At 42.3% G+C, this 24,864-nt stretch overlaps 1 protein-coding gene across 1 annotated transcript in view; it reads left to right on the top strand.

Moving 5' to 3' along the window:
- Positions 1-5,620: 5,620 nt before the first annotated feature.
- LOC147011676 (uncharacterized) overlaps positions 5,621-24,864 on the top strand; it is a 32,702-nt gene continuing 13,458 nt past the window's right edge. The window contains exon 1 of the mRNA XM_085857177.1: positions 5,621-5,682. The gene's annotated coding sequence lies outside the window, so the exon portion shown is untranslated. The remainder of the gene's footprint in view (positions 5,683-24,864) is intronic.

Raw genomic sequence — 24,864 nt, 5'->3', positions numbered from 1 at the left:
TTACCTCACGAGTGTTGACATAATGTATCTATATTCGTTTACCTCACGAGTGTTTATATAATGTATCTATATTCATTTACCTCACGAGTGTTTATCGAATGTATCTATACTCGTTCACCTCACGAGTGTTTCCATTAAGTATCTATATTTGTTTACCTCACGAGTGTTTATATAATGTATCTATATTCGTTTCCCTCACGAGTGTTTATATAATGTATCTATACTCGTTCACCTCACGAGTGTTTCCATAAAGTATCTATATTCGTTTCCCTCACGAGTGTTTATATAATGTATCTATATTGGTTCACCTCACGAGTGTTTCCATAAAGTATCTATATTCGTTTACCTAACGAGTGTTTTATAATGTATCTATATTCGTTTCCCTCACGAGTGTTTTATGATGTATCTATATTCGTTTACCTCACGAGTGTTTATCGAATGTATCTATACTCGTTCACCTCACGAGTGTTTCCATAAAGTATCTATATTTGTTTACCTCACGAGTGTTTATATAATGTATCTATATTCGTTTCCCTCACGAGTGTTTTATGATGTATCTATATTCGTTTACCTCACGAGTGTTTATCGAATGTATCTATACTCGTTCACCTCACGAGTGTTTCCATAAAGTATCTATATTTGTTTACCTCACGAGTGTTTATATAATGTATCTATATTCGTTTCCCTCACGAGTGTTTTATGATGTATCTATATTCGTTTACCTCACGAGTGTTTTATGATGTATCTATATTCGTTTACCTCACGAGTGTTTTATAGTGTATCTATATTCGTTCACCTCACGAGTGTTTTATAATGTATCTATATTCGTTCACCTCACGAGTGTTTTATAATGTATCTTTATTCGTTTCCCTCACGAGTGTTTTATGATGTATCTATATTCGTTTACCTCACGAGTGTTTATCGAATGTATCTATACTCGTTCACCTCACGAGTGTTTCCATAAAGTATCTATATTTGTTTACCTCACGAGTGTTTATATAATGTATCTATATTCGTTTCCCTCACGAGTGTTTTATGATGTATCTATATTCGTTTGCCTCACGAGTGTTTATCGAATGTATCTATACTCGTTCACCTCACGAGTGTTTCCATAAAGTATCTATATTTGTTTACCTCACGAGTGTTTATATAATGTATCTATATTCGTTTACCTCACGAGTGTTTATATAAAGTATCTATATTCGTTTAGCTCACGAGTGTTTATATAAAGTATCTATATTCGTTTACCTCACGAGTGTTTTATAGTGTATCTATATTCGTTCACCTCACGAGTGTTTATATAAAGTATCTATATTCGTTTACCTCACGAGTGTTTATATAAAGTATCTATATTCGTTTACCTCACGAGTGTTTTATAATGTATCTATATTCGTTTCCCTCACGAGTGGTTTATGATGTATCTATATTCGTTTCCCTCACGAGTGTTTTATGATGTATCTATATTCGTTTACCTCACGAGTGTTTATCGAATGTATCTATACTCGTTCACCTCACGAGTGTTTCCATAAAGTATCTATATTTGTTTACCTCACGAGTGTTTATATAATGTATCTATATTCGTTTCCCTCACGAATGTTTTATGATGTATCTGTATTCGTTTACCTCACGAGTGTTTATATAATGTATCTATATTCGTTTACCTCACGAGTGTTTATTTTAAGTATCTATATTCGTTTACCTCACGAGTGTTTTATAGTGTATCTATATTCGTTCACCTCACGAGTGTTTTATAATGTATCTATATTCGTTCACCTCACGAGTGTTTTACCCTAACCACTGCGCCAACACCAGGCTTTACTCATGAAGAATCCAAGAAATAAATGAAGTCTTCAGAACTTCATTGGCACTTCCCTTTGTGAGTCCTGAAGCTATTCCGGATGGAGTGACCATCATTCTTGGTGGTATGATGGAAAACAAAGGTAACACTCTTTCCATCACATCAGCATCAAGTTCAGTTCTGGACTTACCTTGTGAAGAACATGAAGAGGCAGACACAAGGATTATTGCTCATCTTGCGTATTGTGTGGAATATCTTGATCACCATCGAGCTGTTGTGCATGCAACAGATACAGACATAATTATGCTGTGTATATATCACTTCTGCTGCTTTAACACATTGCAAGAACTCTGGATACAACGGCAGAATCAATACCTACCTATTCATGAGCTGGTAGAAGTGTTGAGCAAGAAGTACCAGAAAATCCTCTTGATGTCGCAGCTACACTTCTGTGCACATATGTGTTGTGTGGATGTGACACAGTGAGCTACCCATTCAGAAGGGGAAAAAGAAGAGCGGCACAGGTTTCTCTGGAACTGATAGGAAACCTTCCCCACCTTGTTGATTTTGGGAGAGATAGTGAAATGGCAGCAACAGAATGTGTCATTGATGAGGCCAGAGTATACTGGACTGCTCTGCATGGCCAAAAAGGGTTCAGCTGTTTGGATACCCTCAGGTAGCATATGTTTGTCTCTTCAAAATTAGACCTTAGGTCACTGCCAGCAACAGAAGATGCATTTTACTTCCTTGTTTTAAGAGCATTGTATCAATTGCTTCTGTATAGACGTGCACATCTCAGTGACCGAGCACTTCCCCCAGCCACAACATTTGGCAGAACCCTTATCAATGGAAAACTGGTCCCAATTCTCATGTCTAAGCCAGCCAAGCCAAACATAGACAAAACTGTGTCTTGCATGTGCAAATTATCCAAATGTCTGAAACGATGTTCATGCAAAAAGGCTGCTGTGCCTTGCTGAGTGACATGCATATGCCTTGGTCAGAGAGGTTCATGTGGTGGAGTTGTTTCAGAGAGTGACTCTTCCTCTGAAGAGGATGTTTAATGCCACAATATTGTGTTAATCCATTTCTAATTTTATCTTCCTTAAATCCATGGCATGTAAAAGTATGTTCTTGTTCCTGACCCCATTGATAGTCAAGCATTTCTGAGTTACATAAATCTTTTGTTGTTTGACATATAACCTTGTGAATTGTAGGTAGGTTAAATCTACACCAATTGTGATATAGGAAATGAACTCCTCTTTAATATGAGGGGTCATTTGTGTATATAGGTTTAGTGGTTATGATTTTAGGACAATATGAATTACCCCTACCCCCATCCTACATCTTCGCTTTTGCCAACATTTTGTTATCAGAGGGGGCTCGCAAAAGTGCTGACTGTGTTGTTGCGCAAGAGTTTCACCATTGCCAACATTGGTTTTCATATTCTCAAAGGGTGTCTTTATGAAAATCAACACAAAAATTTTATAGCAGACCGGGCAATTTTTTAAAATTTTGATCGGTTGGCTCCCGGACTATTATCTATTTTATTCCCCAACCCCACTGTTGGTGTCCTCCCTCTCTTTCTGCTGTTCCTTTTGTTCTGATACATCCTGATCCGTCATGTTCTCGCTCTTCCATGAGCCTTGACTGAGATTCAAAATCATCTTTTTGAAAACAATTACCTCAAAGTAACAAAATACTAACCGCTGATGAAGTGATTCCTGCAAACACGACCCTCTCTCCCCCTCATCCTCTCTCTTAACTTCAACGAGGTAGCTCAGGAAATATTACCGAGCCATTTTGTCGTTTTCCACATAATTCCTCTGCTTCAGAGCCCCGGAGGTTCACTATCGCTGGAAAACGAGAGAATGACCTGTCCTCGCAATCAGACCGGTTTGAACCCACTCAAACAGAGCAAGGAACAACCATTGTCACTTGGAAAAGCACAAATTTACATGAGAATCTGTTGTGAACCCCATGGTGTGCGCCATCAACATGGCGGCCAAGGGTGTGACGTCCAGGTGCAAAAATAATGTGGTGACGTCACATGCAAACCTCCGATTGTCGACCATGATCTCCATTGTGGGGGAAAGGAAACAAAGAAACCGGTTCACGGCTCAAACACGAGCGACAAGCTCCGCTCACTCCCACCAGGGAAGCGTCACGTTTGAACGATGATCGAAGTTATTTACGTTCACGTCCACTCGTGGAACCAATTGAGGTTTAACAAACCAGACAAAGAGAAAGCACCAGTTACACGGTTACACCTGCATGACGACACAATGGAGTGAAAGAATGAGGTGAGAAAACGTTCGAAACTCAAGAATGCCCGTCCAGGCTCGTCCTCCATCGACGTCCGGTGGAGGAACAAGTAAAACACTCAGTTGCTCCCGGAACATTTCCCGCCTAAATTATCCAGAGAGATTCTAGTTTTGAACAAAGTGACGTCAGTTAAATGAGGTCGTGAACGGTGGAAATAATTGTGAAGATAAACAAGCTCGAATAAGCGAAGATCCTCGTTCTCTTAATGATAACGTCATAAAAATGAATATGACGTCATTGTGATGTATCAGGTGTGCGATAACTTATCCGTGCTAATGCCCGGCTTGATTCCCGCAAACAAAATTCAAACAGCTTGCCTAGTTTCGGAGATAATGGTGGAGGCGATTTCCATAAGCGGCGATATTATGACATCAACTTTTTTTTTCTCGGAAGAATTTCCAAAACCGGAGATGGTTACTGCCTGCGCGTGGGCTTTCTGCACATACATGGCAAGTTTCACGAAGATCTGATGAAAACTCTGGGTTGTGAAACAAAAAATGTCAAAAAATAGGAATGACGTCATAAAAATTGATATGACGTCATAGTGATGTATCATATGCGCGGTAATTCATCTCTGCTCATGCCCTGTTCGATTCCCACAAACGGAATTCAAAAAGCTTGCCGAGTTTTGGAGATAATTTTTGAGGCGATTTCCATTAGCGGAGATATTTTGACGTCATAACTTTTTTTTCTCGGAGGAATTTTCAAAATCGGAGATGGTTACTGTCTGCACAGGGTATTTTTACATGTGTATGCCAAGTTTCAGGAAGTTTCGATAAAAACTGTAGGCTGTGAAACAAAAAAGTCCACAAGAAGAAGATGAAGAACAACAACGTGAGTAAGACTTAGAGATCCTCCACGAGGATCGAAAAACACACAAACAGCAAAGTGTGCTCGCGGGGGGGGGGGGGGGTGGGGTGCTGTCCTCTGTGATGCTGAGTGTTCTCTGTGACGTCACTTCATATATAAAAGACAACCGTTGACGGAAAAGCTTTTCTTGCAGGGAACGTCCAACAGTGTCGGGTAGAGCGCTGACTGGAGTAACTTGATTTGAAAGTTCGTCAGGTGTCCTGTACCTGGAAAGCCTTGATTTAAAAGTTCGTCAGGTATCCTCTACCTGGAGTACCTTGATCTGAAAGTTCATCAGGTGTCCTGTACCTCGAGTACCTTGATTTAAAAGTTTGTCAGGTGTCCTGTACCTGGAAAACCTTGATTTAAAAGTTCGTCAGGTATCCTCTACCTGGAGTACCTTGATTTGAATGTTCATCATTTGTCCTCCACCTGGAGTACCTTGATTTGAAAGTTCATCAGGTGTCCTCTACCTGGAGTACCTTGATTTGAAAGTTCGTCAGGTGTCCTCTACCTGGAGTACCTTGATTTGAAAGTTCGTCAGGTGTCGTGGGCAAATTTGTGAGTATGAATCTTATTTACAATCTCTGTTCGGTTGTTCTTTTTCCAAATGTGAACTCCGTTGTTGACATTGTTTCCATGGTTTCAGTGCGCACACACACACCCTGCCGATCCGTGTTTAAACGATCTTGTGTTTATCATCTTCTCACAAGGTTTGTGGAATAATGTTCTTGTGATTCCCAATCGGTGATTTGCTTTGCTTGTTTTATTTCCGAGTTCTGTTACGAGTAGAACCTCTTATTTGTAACTGAGAAACACGAGGTTCGTCCATTGTGTGTCCGAGACAGCGAATTGCATGTCCCGTGTCTGGTTGGTGTTGGTGTTGTTGTTGTTGTTGTTGTTGTTGTTGTTGTTGTTGTTGTTGTTGTTGTTGTTGTTGTTAACGCCATTCAAGCGTGAACCTTGACCCTCAAACATGGCAACAAAGGTAAACGAGGAGTCACGTGGAAAATATAATTTTGTATCATGGTTGGTTGGTAAATGCGAAATGATTTTGTTGACATTTTCCATTGACGGCAAGTGACGCGCATTTCACGGCTTTGTTCCGTTTTGTTTCAGAAAACACACAACAATGTTTTGGTGTGAAAAGCCGCGGTGTGTCCAGTTACCAAGTTTCTTGGAGAGAGCTCGCCAACTGGCTTAGTCACTCAAACAAGCACTTCATTCGAACTCTTGATGAACGTCTGGCTTGGCAAGCGCTCGCAAGCTGCTTGGTAACTGAACATACCCCGTGTTGTCAATGGATGGGAAGTAAGATGAACTTAAAAAAACCCAATGTTTTGTTTTCATTTCTTTCGCAAGGATTGACACACACACACAAACACACACACACACAAACACACACACACACACACACACACACACACACACACACACACACACACACACACACACACACACACACACACACACACACACACACACACACACACACACACACACACACACACACACACACACACACACACACACACACACTAACACACTAACACACTAACACACTAACACACACACTAACACACACACTAACACACACACACACACACACACACACACACACACACACACACACACACACCCCGATTAGTTGTGGGTATTCGCACAATAGGCAAGGTTTGTGACGTCATAAGCCTTCCCTCACTGAAAGTTACGTCATAACCCTCCAGGATTCCGTGCACAGCATCACTTCACTTCCCATCATGTGTAATCAAATATCGAGATGATAAAGCACGAGTGTCTGTCCATCCATCTCTGAACGACTCCCTCAGTTTTGGGGCTAGCCCCGTAAAACCTTCTGTGTAACGTTTTGTGTGTCCCAGCAGAAGTCCGAAGGTGAGTGCGAGGTTTCATAAATACCTGAACACAATGATGATTTCTATTTTCGATCTCACGAAGTGTTTTGTATCCGCTCTTTCTCACCGGCAGATTCGTCTGTTTTAATGTCACGTGAGACGGCCGTCGAAGTTCGTTCACCTCACGAGTGTTTATATAATGTATATATATATATATATTCGTTCACCTCACGAGTGTTTATATAATGTATATATATTCGTTTACCTCACGAGTGTTTATATAATGTATATATATTCGTTTACCTCACGAGTGTTTATATAATGTATCAAGATTCGTTTACCTCACGAGTGTTTATATAATGTATATATATTCGTTCACCTCACGAGTGTTTATATAATGTATATATATTCGTTTACCTCACGAGTGTTTATATAATGTGTGTGTGTGTGTGTGTGTATATATATATATATATATATATATATATATATATATATATATATATATATATATATATATATATATATATATATGTATATATATATGTATATATATATATATATATATATATATATATATATATATATATATATATATATATATATATATATATATATATATATATATATATATATATATATATATATACATTCGTTTACCTCACGAGTGTTTATATAATGTATCTCTATTCGTTCATCTCACAAGTGTTTTATAATCTATCAATAATTCCAGCAATCTCTGTGTGTCTGTCTGTCTGTCTGTCTATCTGTCTGTGACCGCTGTTTCTCGACGACCGCCGGTCCAATCGGATTGAAACTTGCCAGGAATATTTCCGGGGCCCCGCGGATGTGCCTTTTCAAGGTTTGATATTAATCGGACAAGTGTTTCCCAAGTTATGGCCATTTATCTGTCGACCAATGACAGGACACGGTATTATGACGTCACGAATGACGTCACAATTAATGTTTATTTATTTATTTGCACGATTGACGTCACAATTCTTCTTCTTCTTCGTTTGGTATGACGTCACAATCGACGCTGGGGACCTGAGTATGTGCCTTTTCAAGGTTTGATATCGTTCTTCATCCGTTTCAGCTTTTTCCCAAGTGTTTCTCAAGGTTTGAAAGCTGTTTTTCCCCAAGGTTCGAATTAATTGTTCAAATTATTAAGTAATCCCAAAGTTTGAATTTTCCCAAGGGAAACAGCTGATTCCCAAGGGTTTGAAAGCTGTTTTTCCCGAGGTTTGAATTAATTGTTGTGCTTGGTAGACATTTATGAATACATTGAGAGAGGAGGGGGGAGAGAGGAGAGAGAGGAGAGGGAGAGAGGGGTGTGAGAGAGAGAGGGGGCGTCACAATTCAAGAGAGGAGAAGAGAGGAGGGGGCGAGAGAGGGGGATGGGAGAGGGGGTGAGAGTGGGGGTGAGAGAGAGGGGCAAGAGAGGAGGGGGAAAGAGGAGGGGCGAGACTAGGGGGGAGAGAGGTGAGCAAGAGAGGGGGGGAGAGAGAGGGGGCGAGAGAGGGGGGCGAGATAGAGGAGGCGTCACAATTATTATATTTCTTCGTTTGACATGACGTCACAATTGACGCTGGGGACCTGAGTATGTTTCCCAGGTGTTTCCAAAGTTATGTCCATTTATGATACGGTTGGTCCGATCTAATTGAAACAATGCCCCAATCCAGTCATCGTTTACGAGAGCGAAGGAACGAAGCTGCACCTATGGGCACGCACTCGTGTATCTATATTCGTTTACCTCAAGAGTGTTTATATAATGTATCTATATTCGTTTACCTCACGAGTGTTTATTTCCTGTATCTATATTCGTTTACTTCACGAATGTTTTGATAATGTATCTATATTCGTTTACCTCACGAGTGTTTCTATAATTTATCTATATTCGTTTACCTCACGAGTATTTATATAAAGTATATATATTCGTTTACCTCACGAGTGTTTATATAATGTATCTCGATTCGTTTACCTCACGAGTGTTTATATTATGTATCTATATTCGTTTACCTCACGAGTGTTTAGATAATGTATCTATATTCGTTCACCTCACGAGTGTTTCCATAAAGTGTCTATATTCGTTTACCTCACGAGTGTTTATATAATGTATCGATATTCGTTTACCTCACGAGTGTTTATATAATGTATCGATATTCGTTCACCTCACGAGTGTTAATATAATGTATCTATATTCGTTTACCTCACGAGTGTTAATATAATGTATCGATATTCGTTCACCTCACGAGTGTTAATATAATGTATCTATATTCGTTTACCTCACGAGTGTTTATATAATGTATCTATATTCGTTTACCTCACGAGTGTTAATATAATGTATCTATATTCGTTCACCTCACAAGTGTTAATATAATGTATCTATATTCGTTTACCTCACGAGTGTTTATATAATGTATCTATATTCGTTTACCTCACGAGTGTTTATATAATATATCTTTATTCGTTTACCTCACGAGTGTTTATATAATGTATCTATATTCGTTTACCTCACGAGTGTTTATATAATATATCTTTATTCGTTTACCTCACGAGTGTTTTTATAATGTATCTCTATTCGTTCATCTCACAAGTGTTTTATAATCTATCTATAATTACAGCAATCTCTGTGTGTCTGTCTGTCTGTCTGTCTATCTGTCTGCGACCGCTGTTTTTCGACGACTGCCGGTCCAATCGGATTGAAACTTGCCAGGAATATTGCCGGGGCCCTGCGGATGTGCCTTTTCAAGGTTTGATATTGTGGGGGAAAAATTTATATGAATGTATTTTAAATTGTAACAAATGGAGTTTCAGAAATGTAACTTTTATGCTGCAAATTGAATTGGCTGTCATTTCTGGCCAAAAGACTTTTGCCCTAAATGATAAGAAATGTGTTGTTCTGGAGCAGAGTGACCGAGCTGATAAATGAACCTTTGCTTAGAAATGTACGAAGTGGCTTTTTGACTAAAGGACACGTCTACAGTCTGGGTGAATATCCCCCAACCTCTCTCTCATGGAAGTATAAAATGCTTTGAAAGGTACATTGTTCTCAGTGCAAGCACGTGAGGAAGTATAGTTTCTCAGTGGCTTGTACTCCTTGGAATTGACCAAGTACCAAGTTAGAATAAAACTCTCTGATGTAATGTAGAAGTGAATTGAATCAGGTTGGTCTTACTTTTAACTAAAGTAAGAATAAATGCAATAGAACCAAATAATATTGCAATCAATGAGGATTCTTAAGTTCATTGTACAAGAGTGAGAAGTGTATGGTGTATAATTAGGATATAAATTGTTTCACAAGGAAGGACTTGTGTGGACATCAGTTTTATCAGTGTCGATAGGGTTTTTGTAGGATTTTATAATCAAATCGGACAAACGTTAAACTCTGTCTGAAGTCAAATAGGAATCTACAATCAGCCAGTTAGAATCCTTCAGGAGGACAACGATCACAACAAGGTGGGTTTAAAAAATCCACATCAATATTAATCGGACAAGTGGTTCCCAAGTTATGGCCATTTATCTGTCGACCAATGACAGTACACGGTGCTATGACGTCACGAATGACGTCACAATTAATGTTTCTTTCTTTATTTATTTTTTGCACGATTGACGTCACAATTTTTCTTCTTCTTCTTCGTTTGCTATGACGTCACAATCGACGCTGGGATCCTGAGTATGTGCCTTTTCAAGGTTTGATATCGTTCTTCATCCGTTTCAGCTGTTTCCCAAGTGTTTCTCAAGGTTTGAAAGCTGTTTTTCCCCAAGGTTCGAAGTAATTGTTCAAATTATTAAGTAATCCCAAAGTTTGAATTTTCCCAAGGGAAACAGCTGATTCCCAAGGGTTTGAAAGCTGTTTTTCCCAAGGTTTGAATTAATTGTTGTGCTTGGTAGACATTTGTGAATACATTGACAGAGAGAGGGGCGAGAGAGTGGCGAGAGAGGGGGAGAGAGGGGAGGGAGAGAGGGGGTGAGAGAGAGAGAGAGGGGCGTCACAATTCAAGAGAGGAGAAGAGAGGAGGGGGCGAGAGAGGGGGGTGAGAGTGGGGGTAAGAGAGAGTGGCGAGAGAGAGGGGCAAGAGAGGAGGGGGAAAGAGGAGGGGCGAGACTAGGGGGAGAGAGGGGGGCAAGAGAGGGGGGAGAGAGAGGAGGGCGAGAGAGGGGGGCGAGATAGAGGAGGCGTCACAATTCTTCTATTTCTTCGTTTGATATGACGTCACAATTGACGCTGGGGACCTGAGTCTGTTTCCCAGGTGTTTCCCAAGTTATGTCCATTTATGATATGGTTGGTCCGATCTAATTGAAACAATTCCCCAATCCAGTCATCGTTTACGAGAGCGAAGGAACGAAGCTGCACCTACGGGCACGCACTCGTGTATCTATATTCGTTCACCTCACGAGTGTTTCCATAAAGTATCTATATTTGTTTACCTCACGAGTGTTTATATAATGTATCTATATTCGTTTCCCTCACGAGTGTTTTATGATGTATCTATATTCGTTTACCTCGCGAGTGTTTATCGAATGTATCTATACTCGTTCACCTCACGAGTGTTTCCATAAAGTATCTATATTTGTTTACCTCACGAGTGTTTATATAATGTATCTATATTCGTTTACCTCACGAGTGTTTATATAAAGTATCTATATTCGTTTACCTCACGAGTGTTTTATAGTGTATCTATATTCGTTCACCTCACGAGTGTTTTATAATGTATCTATATTCGTTTACCTCACGAGTGTTTTATAATATATCTATATTCGTTCACCTCACGAGTGTTTTATAATGTATCTTTATTCGTTTACCTCACGAGTGTTTTATAATATATCTATATTCGTTCACCTCACGAGTGTTTTATAATGTATCTTTATTCGTTTACCTCACGAGTGTTTTATAATGTATCTATATTCGTTCACCTCATGAGTGTTTATATAATGTATCTATATTCGTTTACCTCACGAGTGTTTGTATAAAGTATAATATATATTCGTTTACCTCACGAGTGTTTTATAATGTGTATATTCGTTTACCTCACGAGTGTTTTATAATGCGTATATTCGTTTACCTCACGAGTGTTTTATAATGTATCTATATTCGTTCACCTCATGAGTGTTTATATAATGTATCTATATTCGTTTACCTCACGAGTGTTTGTATAAAGTATAATATATATTCGTTTACCTCACGAGTGTTTTATAATGTGTATATTCGTTTACCTCACGAGTGTTTTATAATGTATCTATATTCGTTCACCTCATGAGTGTTTATATAATGTATCTATATTCGTTTACCTCACGAGTGTTTGTATAAAGTATAATATATATTCGTTTACCTCACGAGTGTTTTATAATGTGTATATTCGTTTACCTCACGAGTGTTTGTATAAAGTATATATGAGGTGCTTCTTTGGAGTTAATGTCAGGGACCCATCGGCCCTTTTGGAGTTGATGCCATATAGCACTATTTTTACCCTTCCCCTATCATCCGAGCCTATCATCATCATATCATTAAAAAATGTCGCTTACATCACTCCTCTTCACAGGGCCTCATATATTCGTTAACCTCACGAGTGATTGTATTTTGTTATATTAATTAATTGGTACGTTATTTTAAATATATTCATGAAAGTATTAATTTGTGATTGGAAAGATGTTGTTTGGAATGAAAATATGGAGAGATTGAGTTTACAGCAGAATGAGGAAATTATGTGAGGGTTTCCACGTGTGGCATTTGCAAATTCGCCATTGTGACATCATTGAAATATTACCTACCTTACTTCTGTGGTCAGCTGCAGTGTTTTTTTTATTATTTTAGTTTTATGCAAGTCCTTCACGAACCGGCTGTCCAGCCAGCACCCTCCCATGCATAGCACAGGTACCTCGCTTGTAAATAAATAAAATAAGAACCCACTTTTTATCCATGGTACGATCAACCAACACGTTTACAACATTTAATCAGCCCTGTTTGTTTTTTTCTGATATTCACACATACACACATACAGAGAATTAATTGCCTTATTTAATATAGTGCGATCCAATCAAAACATCAACATGCAGGAAGGTCAATTTTGTAAGGTGTCCTCAAACAATAGCACAAGTCATTGTTATTGACTGATTAGGTGAGTGCCTTGGCAACCCGCATATTCTCCTTGTAGTTTGACACATCACGCCCAATCATGAGCATGGCCATCATTGATCTTGACACGTTTCACAATTCCTCGTACCATTCCAGAGGACCTTGTGGTCATTCTCGTCAACTCCCAATTTGAATGGTTAAGAGCCAAAGAATATTTGTTTAAAATGGCAACCGTCGCTGACAAAACATTCAAGCATGAATTAGTGTGTAATAAAACATAAAAATAATATGATTTATGTCGAGATCTCATCATCAATCTCTGGGTGCCATGAAACTGAACGATAATTAATCAGTCAGGGCCTCTGGCCTAAATATGCTGGCATTGAAATACTGCAGGGTCCAAGTGTGCTTATGTGGTTTGATACGTTGTACCTGTGTGAAGACTGAAGCCTGAGGTGGAGAGCAGGATGTTACAATTTACAACTGAGGTGTGGAGAGTTGGGACAGTATGAATATTTAAACATGCATAGGAAGTAGAGGTAGAGGCTCCCCCTCCCCCCAGTTACAGGCCAGTATGAACATTGAAACATGCATGGTAAGTAGAGCTGGAGGCTCCCCTCTCCTCCCCTCTCCCCTCCCTCACCCCGTTACTTTTGTTTTCATGCAAATACTGTTATTGGATGAGTGGGTGCACAAGAGATGAGTTCAGGATTGAAAGAAGTCTCCTCATCTTGGCTGAGTTTGCCGGTTGGGACGATTGGCCGCAGAACATCCGCCCGACTGCCATCAGATCCATGTTGTCTATGAAGTCAAGAAGTCGACTTCTTCTTTAAGCACGGGTCTTCTTTTGTTTCTATTATTAGTGTATGCCATTGTGTAATTTGATCAACTTTTCATATAGAATCTGGAAACTTGTAATTTATCAATTCCTATATTTACAGTGAACACAAAAACAGCTGTGGGATCTGGGATCTGTGGCATCCATGCCGAACTTCTCAAGGCTGGTGGAAATGCTGCACTCGTGTCGTTGCATGCAGTTTTGTGCTCTGCCTGGAACACAGGCATCATCCCAACTGACTGGAAGAGGGGCCTTGTTGTCCCTCTCTGGAAAGGGAAGGGTGATCGCCAAGACTGCAACAACTACCGAGGGGTGACGCTGCTCTCAGTGCCGGGCAAGGTCTTTGCTCGGATAATTCTCGATAGGGTTCGCCACCATCTGCTTGAGCACCAGCATCCAGAGCAGTCAGGCTTTACACCAAAGAGGTCAACGATTGACCGTATCCTTGCACTTCGTGTCCTCACCGAACGCAGACGAGAGTTTCGGCAGGGGCTGCTTGCAGCCTATGTTGATCTCTGTAAAGCGTTCGATTCAGTGAATCGGGATGTCCTCTGGAGGATTCTTGGTCTTCGTGGGGTGCCACCAAAACTGATCGATCTGATGTCTGAACTCTACTCTGGTACTGAGAGTGCTGTGAAGTGTGGTGGTACCATCTCTGACTTATTTCCAGTTGTTACTGGAGTTCGTCAGGGAAGTGTACTTGCCCTCACACTTTTCAGCACTTGTATGGACTGGATTCTAGGGAGGATGTCGGAGAGATCAAGTTGCGGTGCGTCATTTGGGAATGTCAAGATCTTGGACCTTGACTTTGCAGATGATGCAGTCATCTTTGCGGAGACTTTAGACATCCTCTTGGGGGCCCTCGAGGTGCTGAATGAGGAGTCGGAGCCGTTGGGATTACGGGTTTCTTGGGTCAAAACTAAGATCCAGGCTTTCGGTGACATCTTGGATGCTGCTGTCCTGTCTGTGTCTGTTTGTGGTGAGGATGTTGAGGTCGTGGAGAGATTCACTTACCTTGGCAGTGATATTCATGTCTCTGCTGGCTGCGAGTCAGAGGTCAATAGACGTCTGGGTCGGGCCTGGGGAGTCATGGATTCACTGGATCATGGGGTGTGGCGCTGCCGGTACCTGTGCGGGAGGACGAAAGTCTGAGTCTTCAGGTCCTTGGTACTTCCAGTCTTGCTCTATGGGTGCGAGACTTGGACTCTGACCAAGGATCTGAGACGGAGACTTAATTCCTTTGGTACCAGGTCTCTTCGGAGAATCCTTGGCTATCGCTGGTCGGATTTTGTGTCCAACGAGCAGTTGCTGAGAGACTCGGATGAGATTTGTTACCTGCATAGTCCGTGAGCGTCAGTTGTGGCTGTATGGACATGTGGCTCGTTTTCCTGACTCTGATCCTGCTCACCAGATTCTCTCAGCGAGGGAGTCTCATGAGTGGAGGAGGCCAGTGGGTCGACCACGTGCCTCATGGTTGCAACAGGTTGACCATCATCTCAAGGAGATGGGGATGGGCCTGGCATCTGCCTGGGGGATGGCCAGACGGAGGCCCCTGGAGTACCGGCGGAAAGTGGACGCAGCGACGTGCTGTTCTGGCACATGCTCCCATACCTGACCTGACCTGACAAAAACAGCTGTTTCCAATTTTTTTTTATTCATAAGCAGTCACCAAAATCCCAAATTTGAGAAATCGCCATATTTTACCCATTATAGCACATTCAGAGATAATAAAAAATATCTGTTCAGCTACATTTAACCCAGTTAGGCATTATTTACGAACCCCCCCAAAAGATGACAGCCAAATATGCACAAAAAGAACGTTCTGTCATACTGAGAACATACAATTTCAATGGATGTGCAAATACAAAACACAAAGATGCTTCGGCATATATAATTATTTAGTCATGCAAGTCCTCATTTACCTCGTAATCGCTTGAATTCTCATCAATTGTGGCATTGTTGCATGTGTCCTCAGCTCCTTCACACTTGCAGAGCTCTGCACAGGCTAGATTATGTGCCTTACAAGAGCACCGTCCACTGCATTTACTGGCAACACAGGAACACTTCACAAGTTCCACCACAGCCTCCGGTGCTGCTTGAACTTTTGAGACAACTGGGACATAGTGGCCGTCCTCCAGTTGTCGCCATCCCAGAGTAACAAGATCCATTAGAATTGGTACAGCTCGTAAGTCTTGCAACCATATGTTGGCTTGTAGGTGTATGCGCAATATATGCTCAGTGATGCATCCTTGAGTTGGAAGTAGCTTCTCCACACCTTTGACGATTTGATTTATGTGCTTGCAGTATTTGCTGAGAGATTACCATTGTTGACTGATTCAAATCATGTGTTCGGGCTTCAGTTTTTACTGTGTACATGCCCTTCAAGATCCATAGAATCATGCTATGTAGTTCATGTGGAACTACATCTTCTGCTGAGTTTTCCAGCGTTCCATTGAAAACCCATGGGTCCTTTTTGACCAGCTCACTCGATTTACGTAGCACCATGGAAGCTTCGAAGATCTTCTTCATGTTATCATGTGGGTCAGGTCTGTGTACTGCTTCTCCGACTGCTGCGTTTTGTTTGGCTTTGGAATGTATCAGCGTAAGCTTATCTGGCAATAGTGTGAACTGAACGAGTTTGACATTCTTCTCGATTTTCTGTCGCAACCATCTCCGTGCTGTTTGGGAATTTGAAAATCTTGACCAATATTCAATATCGTGTTGTTTCATCTTCGATACATAGTCCTTTTCTGCTTCATCAATGGGTATGGTTTCACCTTGTTCGATACGCTCCTGTATTTCAGCAAAGAACTCGATTTCGGCTGATATATATATATAGTGAACAGTTGTTTCACTATCATCGGTATTGCCACCGGTAGGGGTATTTGAGGAGGGTAGACTGTCTCCAGCACACTCAAGCTCACACTTCAGAAGTTGCCACTGTTCAGTTATACACTGCTTGTGATACACAATGTCTTGTGACAGTGCATCATTGTCAGATATGACATTAGCATAGTTCACTTTCCACTCTGGGTTGTTGGAGTGTTGCACTATATCATGTATCAGAGTTCCAATATTTCCTGACCGGCATTCGTGCAAAACATCTTGAACTTTGCCTTGGCAGAAAAAGCACTTACTTTTATCATAGTTCATGGATTTTGAACGAGTGTGCCTTTCTGATACTGACAGTTCTTCAGGTTCTCCGTGGTGCGATGAGGTAGCTGGTCTCCTTATGGTTCGTTGAAGAAGACTAACATCGGATGTTGCACAGGCTTGCTTATATCGCTTTTCCTCACGTTTTATATGTTCTTTATTGGTGCTTGCCGCGTAGCATGTTCTGTGCCACACAACATGCTTGTCACTTAGATCAGTGGTTCTCAACCTTTTGGAGCCGCGACCCCTCAAAAAATTTAAGTTGGGGTTCGCGACCCCCCCCTCCAGACTCACACTTGAAACACACTGCAGTGACATCACGGAGCACATTAAAAAAAAATCCACAGTGCCTGGAGCACATTGGTCAACCCCTAGGTACTGCCAGCCGTTAAAACTAAACAGAACTAAACTAAACTAAACTGGCGTCACAAATTAATTATTTACACTCTGATGTATAACACAGTAAAAACAGACAGCTACATTTATAAAAAGGCTTATGTAATTGCAAAGAGCGGTATGTAGCCTATTTATGCACGGGACACAGACTGGAAGATTGAGCGACCCTCTGCTGCAGACAGAGGTTACTATCACACATGACAGCTACCAGACGTACACAAACCTTGCATTACTGACCAAAAATATACAAAAGACAAAACAACAAAACAAAAACTAAATCAATTTGCGTTTAAGTACAGTTTTAAATTTTATTCAAGATCTGACAGCACAACTCATTGTGAAGGAGGCAACAGGACTGCTTTACAAGCTGATGGCAATAGGCTATTATCATTCATTCTCATATAGCTGGGCCTGCAAAACAGCTTTAATCACATTGCACATACCTTTCATTGTCCCTACAGGCTTATTATTTTCAGTTCATTCACAGTTCTTATATGCCTGTTGTAGGCTTGTAGCCTATTAATTATCATTCATCTCATTTTGCATTTTCCCCTTTATAAGAACGATTCTCAATGGGTTTTCAGTTTCATTTTTTTCAGATTGAACACAATAATTCAGATAATACTGACTCACAATAATTCATATAATACTGACTCAAATTAATTGAACGCAATAATTCAGGTAATACTGACTCACGATAATTGAACACAATAATTCAGATAATACTGACTCACAATAATTGAACACAATAACACACAATAATTCTTTTTTCAACAGTTACATCTGTGAAGGCACAGGCTTGTATTGTCAGATAGTATTCACTTATTCATTTTAGTGGGATGGCTGGGCCTGTTTCTTTGAACAAAGCAGCTGTATTCTTGGTTTTAAGCTGGAGACTGCAACACGAAGATCATCCTCAACTCTAATGAGCCATGATCTGTATTTGTTCTTGACAAATGTCAGTGAGGAAAAGGTCTTCTAACAAAGGTATGTAGATCCAAATGGAATAAGTATATCAATTGCAGCCTTTGATAGTTCTGGGTATTCTGCGGCCACTGAAAGCCAGAATTCCTCCAGTATGGATGAGGCAAAAGCGTCTTTAATGTGCGGTCAGAGGAGAGGTCCAATAGCGCATCCTCAAGCTCCCATGACAGGTGTCGGGCAGATGAAGTGATGAAATGCTGGCGTATCCAGTCGTTTCTCTCTGGGGTATCGTCTTTTGGGAAGCACCTATTGAAATGGCCAAGCAGGCTTCTGAGGTGAGTAGCAATAAGTCCTTTTATTGTTTGGATGCTAATGTAAAATTTGTCCATGAAGTCCTCGAGCTCAGGGAACATTTCCACACTGCCTTCTTCGACTCGCGCTGCCCACCGCTCAAGCTTCTTAGTAAACGCTGTAACCTTGTCAGAAAGAGTCAGGACATTGGTGTTTGGGCCTTGGAGAGACAAGTTTAGACTGCTCAGTTTATCAAATATGCCTGCCAGATATGCAAGGCCAGTAACCCATGTGGGGTCGGTCAGGTGGTCAGCGAGGGGGGAGCCGCAATCTGAGAGGAAAATGCGAACCTCCTCACGCAGTTCAAACAGTCTGGTTAAAACTTTCCCCTGTGATAGCCATCTGACCTCTGTGTGAAATAGTAGAGATTTGTGTTCCGATCCCATTTCTTGGCAGAGTGTGGCAAACAGTCTGGTATTCACCGGACAGGATTTGATGAAGTTCACCACTTTAATTGCTGTTTGGAGAACATTGCGGAGTTGTGGCTCGAGCTTCTTGCTGGCGAGGGCCTCTCTGTGAATAATGCAATGAGTGAATTTGACATGCGGCGCCACTTCCAAAACTTTAGCTTTCAGTCCCCTTATTGTCCCCTGCATGGCGCCAGCTCCATCTGTACACACAGAGATGCAATTTTCCCAACTTAGTTAGCCCCTCCTCGCGCATTTTACTGTCCAGTTTGTTAAAAATGTCACGACCAGTGCAAGTTCCTTCAAGTGTCGAGCAAAACAACATATCCTCGTACATTTTCCCCTCGTAGCTGTATCTTGCAAAAACAAGCAACTGTGCATCACTGGAAACATCTGTTGTTTCATCAATTTGGAGGGAAAATCTTCCACTTTTCTTCACTCAGTCAATGAGCTGCTCTTTAATGTCGTTGGCCATTTCACCAATGCGCCTCGCCATTGTGTCATTAGACAGTGGAATAGTCTCAAGTGTGCTAGCTATTTTTTCACCATGCATAGCTGTGGTCATTGCAATCACTGCTGGGTGGATCAGGCTCTCTGCAATAGTATGGGGCTTTTTGGATTGAGCAACCAGGTATGCCACTTCATATGAAGCCAACAGGGCTTTGACAGGGATTGTAGAGTGCTCACGTACAGTCGTCTTTTGGCTCTGTAGTTCTCCCTCCATACGACGAAAAAAAGTCTAATGGTTTGTCAATGTAGGATGGGTGTTTGGTTTGTAAATGTCTCTTCAATTTCACTGGTTTCAAGCTTTGGTGAGCAAGCACTTCTGAACACAGAACACACTGTGGATATTCCACTTCATTTTTGGCTAGGCATGTGAATCTGTACTGCAGAAAGTCAGTCTGATATTTCCGATGCTTGTTGGAGGCCAAATCTGCCGCCGGCGCCTTACGTTTTTCAGTTGAACTTGTAACACTTGGCCCACCTTCACATGTGTAGTCTTGGTCCGCATCTTGAGCTGGCAGACGTTTTTTGACAAGCCACCGATCCATATTCAGCCACCTTGCAGTAGTTAGCTCGCGCTAACATTGACTTTCAGCACCCGCCACTGTGCTGCACTCTCTCTCTCTCTCTCTCTCTCTCTCTCTCTCTCTCTCTCTCTCTCTCTCTCTCTCTCTCTCTCTCTCTCTCTCTCTCTCTCTCTCTCTCTCTCTCTCTCTCTCTCTCCCTCTCTCACACATATACTAATTTCACTTGCTGCTCAAATCTATTTCATCATGACTACATTATAACATTGGTATGGGAGATTTAATTGAAAAATCATTTTAAAGAAATATTTATGAATTTCTTTATTATATATTTGTTTGTTTATTTGTTTTTACAACCTTCCCGCGACCCCCGAAAACAATCTCGCGACCACCAGGTTGAGAACCTGGGGTTTAACCAACCGTGGTCACCAATATTTCAATCGCGTAGCGTAGGGTCTATTTGTCTATCACCAATTTACCTAATTAACTACGCGATTTCGACTACCGGGGAAAACACGCCCTCGGCATGTCTTGCTCGAACCGGGTCACTCTCCCGACTGCGGTAGAGTTCCAACTACTGACTACCAACTCCGGTTCGGGTGCAGCCGAGCGGAAACTGCCAAAGCCGTGCCGGCTGGAATGAACAGATTATCAGGGATAAATCCCCGCCTAAATTCAGATCCGAACCATGCTGGACCAATGCAAGAAGGGACGGAAACGAATTGGGGGCATTTCTAATAAGTTTTATTTTCAGTAAATGAAGACACAAAGCAAGACTTAACATGAATATGCAAGAAGTATTTACAATGATCCAAAAACACTTGTTCAGTTCTACTTAAAGACGGGCCCACACGCAGACTCACACACAAAATGAAAAGAAACCCAGAGTCTTTATTGGACCCTCGCAGCCATGGAGAGAGACAAGCTGGGGGCCAAAGTTCGGTGGTGGACCTGACCGTCAGAGGAAGGGCATGCTCTGTGATGTGGCACCTGGCAATGGTGGTTGGTTTGGTCCCCATTCGCATGTTTGGGACTCGAGGTTCGTGGTGGAGCTCGGGTGGTGAATGGCCGGGGTCCACGGAGGAGGGTCGGGGTCACAATTCCCTTCCTCGTAGAACCCCAGCAGAGACACGTTCGTCGCTTCGGCGCCCACCAAAAACTCTTCAAAAGAACTTTTAAAAGACTCTCCAACACCTCAAAAAGACCCTCCAAGACCTCAAAAAGACCCTCCAAGCCCACCCAAGACCTCAAAAAGACCACCTGCCTCAGAGAGTGCTCATGAATTTTTTGACCTCCCTCAGCAGGGAGGTGCCTTGGTAAATACACCTCGCTGTCCGCCTCTGATTGGACAGGTCCTACGGCCCACGTTTCTGGGGCGGGGCCTTGGCCCCTGCTGCGAAACCCCAGCCATTCCTCCACACAGGCCCACACTCGACGAGTAACAGTATCAACGCTGCAACGGCCCCTGCCGGGAAACCCCAACCAGTCTTCCACGCAGGTTCATACTTGACGAGTAACAGTATCAATGTTGCACAGGCCGTCGTGCAAGAGTTACGTTTGTGGAAGGAACGTTGGTGGAAGTTCCCTGACAATATCTGCTGCTCTTCCTTCGCTCCAATTGGTTCTTCTGACCACGTCCTTATTAAAGTGGACATCTCTCTGGCTGTTATCAGAGAACCACCTCACCGCCGTCGAGTCTGGCATTTCACTCAAGCCGACTGGCAGGGTCTCCGAGCAGCCATCAAACTTACAGACTGGTCTCCTATCACTACTTTCTCAAACATCAACTCATCCTGGGAATTCTTTCAAAGAAACTTGCTCTCCCTCATGCACAGATTTATCCCCTCTCGTGTTCAGTTGTCTTACCCTTCCTCCCGCCCTTGGTTTACTGAAGCTTGTGGCGAGGCAGTTGTCCTGAAACAACTTGTCTTTGCCTCATGGAAAGCAAACCCAACTGAGGGCAATCTCAGTTCTTTCCACAAAGCTCGGAACAAGTGTGTAGCTACCCTCAGGAGAGCCAGAAAACAACATCTTTCTCATCTCAAGTCTGAACTCTCAAACCTCTCCCCCTCCTCAAAATCCTGGTGGCGTTTAATCAAATCTGTTTCTGGTGTATGTTCCCCCTCCATCCCCTCCCTTACCTCAAATGGCCGCACTGCTGATTCCACACGTGATAAAGCTGAATGTCTAAACTCGGTGTTTGCAGCTAAATCTTGTGTCCCAAACCCATCACTATCTCTACCCACTTTACCCAGTCGCACCCAACTGTCCCTGGACTCTGTATCCTTTTCTCCTGACAAGGTGGAGAGCTTGCTTTCAAACCTCGAGTCAGATTCTGCAACCGGTCCAGACGGCATCAGCCCACGTGTCCTCAAAGCCTGCTCTTCTGCTCTTGCTCACCCTCTCTCTGTTCTATTCACCCTCTCATTTTCCCAAGGTCATCTGCCATCTGCTTGGAAATCTGCTAACATCACTGCCCTGCATAAAAAAGGTGCAAAAACAGATCCCTGTAACTATAGACCAATCAGCCTTCTCCCAATCATCAGCAAGGTTATGGAATCCATCATCGCTTCAGACATGAAATCCTTCCTCTTCTCCAATGGCTTGATTTCCAATCATCAATTTGGTTTCAGACCAGGTCACTCTACCCTAGATATGCTGCTACTGCTCTCCCATCAATGGATGGAGGTCCTCCAATGCCAGACAGGAAATCCGAGCCGTATCCCTGGACATATCACGTGCTTTTGACACAGTCTGGCACCCTGCCCTACTCACCAAACTCTCTTCCCATGGTATTCAAGGCCATCTCCACTCATGGCTCGCAGACTTCCTCTCCTGTCGCAGTCAACGTGTGGCCCTAAATGGAGTTCTTTCATCCCCTCTTCCTGTGCAGGCTGGAGTTCCTCAAGGTAGCGTTCTGGGCCCTGTTCTTTTCTGGTTTTCATCAATGATCTCTCGGACTCTCTGGAAAATCCTCTATTTCTCTTTGCCGATGACTCAACCCTCTGCCGTACCATCTGTCATCCCTCAGACCGGCAAGCAGCAGCTTCTTCGCTCACTGCAGATCTGGATAAAATCACAAACTGGTCCAACACGTGGAACATGTCTTTCAATCCAGACAAATCTCACACTCTCACTATGTCTCTTCGAAAGGACCGTTTACAAAACCCCCCATCCACTTTCTCAACAATCCTCTGGAAGAAGTCTTTTCTTTCAAGCTTCTGGGTCTCACTATCTGCCATGACCTTTCCTGGGAAAGTCACATTTCCAACCTTGCCTCAAAGCCAGTCGCCGACTGAGGAATCCTCCGTCGTGCAAAGTCCTTCCTCGGCCCTCTTGAGCTCCTGACCACTTACAAAGCTTTTGTCCGTAGCCTGATGGAGTACTGCTCTCCCCTCTGGGCTGGTGCTCCTGCCTCCCACCTTTCTCGACTTCACGCTGTCGAAACCAGGGCTTTTAAGATCATTGGCATCTCCCGCAATGAAGCTGAGTCTTTGGGCCTCTCACTCAATCACCGCAGGTTGGTCGGTGGTCTTTCTGTCTTCTACCGACTCCTCTCCAGCCTTGCCCCCCTGCTCTCTCTGCGATTTGTCCCAACCACATTTCCACAGGGCGCTCAAGGTCCGCCAACAACCCCCTTCTGGTAAAACTACCAAAATCACGAATCACTGCTCATCTTCACTCTTTCATTCCTCTTTTTTCCCGCCTTTGGAATAAACTTCCTCACTCTATTCTTTCCCATTCTTCCCTTCAGGCTTTCAAAACAGCTGTTCACCACCACCTCTTATCTTCCCCCATCCAAATCCTCGATCTTTTCTACCCCGATAATCCACCCAAGCCCACTTCCTTCAATTCTCCTGCTTTCCTTCCTGAAAGTCCCTTTAATGTCCATCTTCCCCTCGCCATGTTCCCCGTCCCATCCCCATCCCTCTCCCTTCCACAGTTCACCTGTGTCTGTTCCCCAATGTTTTGTCCCTTCCACTCCCGCCCCTCTTGTCTCTTGCCTCCTTGCTGTGAGTTGTGTGTTAGCTCTCATACGAGCCTCGACCAAGGTATACAAAAAAAAAAAAAAAAAAAAAAAAAAAAAAAAAAGTTGGAAGGAATGGCTGCAAGACCCTGCCTTGGCAAGTCAGAGTGCTTGCAGACAGCGGGTGGGTAGTGGATCGTGATATGGCATGGTTGTTGGCTGTTCGTTTGAGGGTTCATTGGATGTAAAGATTTAATAACCTAACTGAAAAGAAATCGCAACGTATGCCTTTGATCCTCCCACGAGACAAAAGGAAAGGGATCTGACTGCACACATACTTAATGACATAACTGACTTTTGGGACATCTGTATGTTGAATGCAAATGGTTTCCAGATCCGTAACAATATAAATATATATATATATATATATATATATATATATATATATGTATATGTATATGTATATATATATATATATATATATATATATATATATATATATATATATATATATATAGTGTGAAAACAGTTGTGGATGAGTTGGACAGGTAACAAGAACAACCCGATTCATTTTGTTTCTGGTCCAGATCCAGATCCAGCCTATCAGTGGGATTCAAAACATAAAGTGTTCAAGCCTGGCAGAGGAAATGCGCTCTACCGAGTGCCGTTCTCGTTTTATGTTGTGTTTAGATCTGTGGTAGCAGAAGGACATTGTTTTTCGTTGTATGTGTTTTGTGTTCATCTCGTGTTAATGTTGCCGGCTTTAGTGTGTGCGTGCGCGTGCTTTATTATTGTTGATAATTATTGTTGGTTCATAAGCCTGTCTTCTTGCTCTGTCTTGGAGGGAAATACAGTTTTGGGAACCATTGGTTAGTGTGCGGGCATGTGCTCGTGACCGTTCGCAT

Source organism: Eptatretus burgeri, chromosome 15 (genome assembly GCF_056783735.1).
Source record: "Eptatretus burgeri isolate ZD-2024b chromosome 15, Ebu_testis_v1, whole genome shotgun sequence".
Classification (NCBI taxonomy): Eukaryota; Metazoa; Chordata; class Myxini; order Myxiniformes; family Myxinidae; genus Eptatretus; species Eptatretus burgeri.
This window is presented reverse-complemented; position numbering and strand designations above follow the sequence as displayed.